The following is a 4,882-nucleotide window of genomic DNA, read 5'->3' as shown; positions in this document are numbered from 1 at the left end:
AAAAAAAAAAAAAAAAAAAAAGAATCTTTTTGTCTTTCTTTACATCTAAAGATTTTTTTTTTTTTTTAAGTTTGCTTTCTTGAATATGTTATTGTTGGATTTAGATTTGTAGGTCAGTGGTATCTTTCCTTTAGTACATTAAAGTTGTTTTTCACTGTTTTTGACTTTTTCAGGTTTGTGAGGAGAAATCTGAGGTAATTCAAATCATCCTTCCCTGTGTATAATGTATAGTTTTTCTCTAGCTGGCCTGAATACTTTACCTTTGTTTTCAATCAGTTGGTTATAATGTGTCTAGGTGTGATTTTCTTTGAACTCATTCTCTTTGGAGTTTATAAGCTTGGACTATGGTTTTTTAATAACTGGAAAGTTTTCAGTCATTATTTCAAATAGTTTTGCCACACTTTTTTGTTTTTGTTCTCTGCAAAAAACAAAACAAAACAAAAAAACCAATGGGGCTGGTGAGATAGCTCAGTGGACTAAAGTGCTTGCTTAGGCAAGCTTAGGCAAGCGCAGGAACCATGATTCGATCCCTGGCAGCACAGGCCACACAAGCCCCACCCCTAGGACTGGCTGAGCCAGCCACAGAGTCCGGGCCTAGTGGTATAGGCCTGTAATCCCAGCGCTGGGAAGGCTGAAAACAGGAGGATCACTGTGAGCCCAAGACACATAGTGAGACCCTATAACAACCAACTACATTAAAAAAGCAATAAAAACAACAACAACAACAACAAAAACCCTCCAATAACATAAACACTAGAACTTTCACTGTTTTCGCCAAGACTGCACTGATTTGCTTCAGTTTCTTTGTCTTTATTTGGCCTAATTTTACAGATTCTACAGGTTCATTCCCTCTTTTCTCTGTCATCTGTATTTTAGTGAGCCATCCAAAGAATTTCAATTTCAGATATTTTGTATTTCTGTAATACCAACATGGTTCTTTTCTATTTCTGGTTCTCATTTGAGAACTTTGTCTTTCTATTCATTCCATTATCTCAAGGTTAATTGAGAACTAGCAATGTATGACCAGTCCCAATGGGAAGAACTTGATTGTTCTTCCCATTGGGACTGGTCATACATTGCTAGTTCTTGGTATGTGGAATGAAGTTGCTTTGTATGCTGGTCATTGTGTGTAGTATGCTGTGTACATTTTGGGTCTTTTATTATCTTTTGAACAATGGATTATTTTGGTTTTAGCAGACAGTGAGATTCAGGTTGAATTCCTGTCTCCCCTTTTGTGGGTCAAGGTCCAAGTTCATTTCAGTGTAGAGTCTTTGCTGTCATGCTGCTTTGGATTTGCCCCATGCTTGCACCTTTCATAGGTTAGTCTGGGTCTTGGGCAGTGCTCTCGTGCTTAGTTCCATTCTCAGGCCTTTCCTCTGCTTCTTTGGTTCTGTGTCACACATGCAGACTTCAAGGTGAAGCCAGGAATTGTACTAGCTTGTGTAAAGAATTAGGATATGCCCTTCTCCACCTTCTTCCTCTCTGTGATTTCCCCCACCTCCAACCATTTTTTGCCTGCAAGGACTTTTTCCAAGAGCCTGGATCTGGAAAGACATGTGGGCTGCTAGCTGTGCCCACTGCTCTCTTCCTGTTGTGCTGTACAACTCTGACCAGGTCTTGTTCCAGGACAAAACTGCCAAATAAAAGGAAAACAAACAAACAAACAAACAAACAAACAAACAAAAAAACCAAGATAATGTAGTCACTTTGTCATGACTGGGACCCACTCACTACCTGACACCCACAATTTAGAGGAGGACAGGTTTATTTTTACCTTATATTTTTAAAGTCCATAGCCCCTGGCTACAGTGCAGGAAGGCCTGTCAGTGGAGAGCTGCTCATGGCATGGTGGACTTGAAGCTAGCCATGAAGTGGGCTCTGGGAAAGGAAAGAAACGTTTCAGGGCCACATCCCCAGTGACCCAGGAGGTGGAGGATATTAGGCAGAGAGGGAACAAGTCTTGAATAGATGACTAAAAATCAGGGCTCAAGTAGTTGACAGAGGGCCTAAATAACTTAAACTGATTATTAAGACCTAATAGAATGCAAGAAACAAAGAATAGGTCTGTAAACAAATGGGAGAAGCAGTGCAGGAAGTGAAGTGCAAATAAAACAGCTTGCTTTCAGGACTTTAAAGGCCAACTAAAACCTACCCGGAGCCTCCCTGCATTCTGCCATGTCCACCTACACCAGTCACCATAGAAAAAGTCAAAGGACTGGACTTTCAGCTTCCACAGTATTGCCTTATGGAAGAGTTGACAATCAGCCCCGGACTCACCTTGTCAGTGCACAGTATGGCACTCAGACACCAAAAAATCTCAACAAGGCAGGTTTACTTTGCAGAAAAGTGTGCCACTGCTGTGAGGAGAGGTAGATCCTGACCGTCTTCAGCTGGCTTGAACATTCATTGTCTATTTAGATTGTCTCACTTACATAATCTGAGGTGGGGGCCTGAAGGGTTGCTAGGCACAATGGCCAGGGGTGTGGGGAACCGAAAGTTTTTGGCCCTGAGTTTCCCCAGAGTCCAAGCCACAGGCATTCCTTGCAATTGTAACAACTGCAACCTAGGTGTGAGGGGTGGAGGAGGGCAGTGTGGGGTGAACTGGAGTTTAAGGTGGAGGTGTGTCTGTTTGTGTCCTTTGATAGAAAAGACAGTTTCTCACTTCCTGACCTGTGGAGGGCTTTTCCTTTTATTCTTTTTAAATTTTTATTTTATTTTATTTATTTATTTCCTTTTATTCTTTTGGATAAACATACATTTGTTTTTTTCTCCACTATTTGCTGCTTGCTCTTTTGTTGGCTTCAATCTTTGTTGCCCAAAACAAGAACCCAAGAGCTAGATTACATTTTAGCTGGTTACTTTCCGAGCAAAACCCAGGTCCTAACAGCAATAATCCAGCCAGCTTCCCAAAGCCCTGCCTGTGAATGGGTGAAGCTTTTGGGGGACATCTAGATAGAACCCATAGCACAAATAAAACCTGGAAATTCACCTTTTTGAGATCACTTCTCTTAAGTTTGACTCCTTGTCCCAATTCACCTTATTTGTTAATATTTCAGTCTTCAGATAATTGTTTTAGTCTTTTTTTATTTTTTATTTTTTTGAGGGGTGGGGGGGTAAGTACTGGGTATTGTACAAGTGGTTCTGCTAAATCCATTTTTTAAAAGAAATCTTTTAATTTTTTTATTTTATGTACAAAGAGTTCACATGGTCTCTTTCATTGAGCGCATGTATGGCCTGGATAATCCATAGAAGGAAGATCACTTAGTGCAACTTGATGAAGCCAATATCCTTCACGTACTGAGGGAAACACTGGCGGCACGTGTTCAGCCCATATTTCCGGATCAGACCCATGTCTGTTTGAGCAGGTGAAGCAAGAGCGAGAACCGTGGCTGAATTTCCTGGGGTGGTTCCAGTAGAGCTGCTGGTGACCCATGTTGCTTCCAGACGTACAAGGAGGCAAAAGGAAAGAGCTGCAGCATACATGTGCTCTTCAGATTTTTCCTGCTATTCCCTGGCAAGTGCAAGGGCCTGAGTTCAATCTCCAGTTCTGCCAAAAAAAAAAAAAAAGTTTTTTCCTGCTAAATCTGAAGAGCAGAGCTTTTCTGAGGCCACTCTCTTTTGCCCTTTATTGCTTATGCGTAGCCCCAGGGACTCAGCTTTTGCAGTGTCCAGAACCTCTAATTATAAAACGTGTGTGTGCGCGTGCAAGAGATGCTGTATTGGATTTGTATTTAGCTAACTGTATAGAGTCTGGAGCTTCCTGCTCCTACTTACTTTCCTGCTTTTCCTTAGTTTTTGCTCTTGAAAGGACTTGTATGCCTCAAAGAAGAGATTGCACAATGACAGTGAAGATGATGCCAAGATATATTTGAACAGAGCTTGTAAAGATGACCTCTATTTTGCTAAGGAATGACATTTTGGTGTCAGGCTAATGTAAGTGAATAATTTCCTTCCTCTCACTGTCTTGTAAGATGTTTAAAGTCCAAAGGGAAGCCATTAGAATGGCCTTTACCTGGGAAATGGTAAATCAAGAAGAGTGTCATGTCCCTGGAGGGATTGCAGAGAAGAATGTGCAGGGATCAATGGCTTGAAAGATGCATGCATGGGGATTCCACATCTTCGTTCAACTCTGTTTGGCCTGTGTAGGGGAAAGACAGTGGATTACTGTAAGCTTCATCCAGGGGGGGCTCTTAATGCAGCTGCTGCACTGGACATGGTTTCCTGGCATGAGCAGATTAACACATGGCCTGGTGTCTGGTATGCAGCTATCGACTTGACAAGTGTCTTTTTCTCCCTGCTTGTCCAGAAGGCCCACTAGAAGCAATGTGCTGTCAGCTGGAAAGGTTAGCAGTGCACCTTTGCTCCCGTGCCACAGGGCTCTTGCTCATCTTTCTCCTCTGTAAGGTTTCATGCTGGTCCATTACATTGGTAGTTTTGTGTTGATTGGATGAGTGAGCAAGAGGGAGCTGTCCTCAATCAGCCTGTTACAGCACTGTTCAGCCCATACAAACCCCACTTCCAGCCCAGTCCAACATATTCTGTCTCCCTGCCTCCTCCTCTGAGGGTTTTTGCATTGCTCTGCAGTACTATTATGCTGAGCATTAAAAATTTCCTTTACCTTTCAGAAAAAAAAGAATAAAGAAAAAGAAAAAAATGAAAATGTCAACTAACTTGGACAAGGGTTCTTCAACAAGTTGCCAGTATTATTATTTTTTTGCCAGTATTATTAAGACAAAATAAAATACTAAAGATATAGTAACTATAGATAAGAGGTTTTTATGTCTTCAAATTCTTCTTACAAGAGATTTCTACTAATTGAGCTACAAATAGTTCTGATAAGTCTTTTTATAATTACAAACTTAAAAAAGTTACTATAATTTAA

The 4,882-nt window shown here is 41.1% G+C and overlaps 1 protein-coding gene and 1 pseudogene across 3 annotated transcripts in view; one reads left to right on the top strand and one right to left on the bottom strand.

Moving 5' to 3' along the window:
* Window positions 1-4,882, top strand: part of Cers6 (ceramide synthase 6) — a 317,328-nt gene that overhangs the window by 37,232 nt on the left and 275,214 nt on the right. The window lies entirely within an intron of this gene.
* Window positions 3,262-3,433, bottom strand: LOC105742658 (annotated as a pseudogene).

Source organism: Octodon degus, unplaced genomic scaffold, assembly GCF_000260255.1.
Source record: "Octodon degus isolate 3935 unplaced genomic scaffold, OctDeg1.0 scaffold00065, whole genome shotgun sequence".
NCBI classification, from domain to species: Eukaryota; Metazoa; Chordata; class Mammalia; order Rodentia; family Octodontidae; genus Octodon; species Octodon degus.
This window is presented reverse-complemented; position numbering and strand designations above follow the sequence as displayed.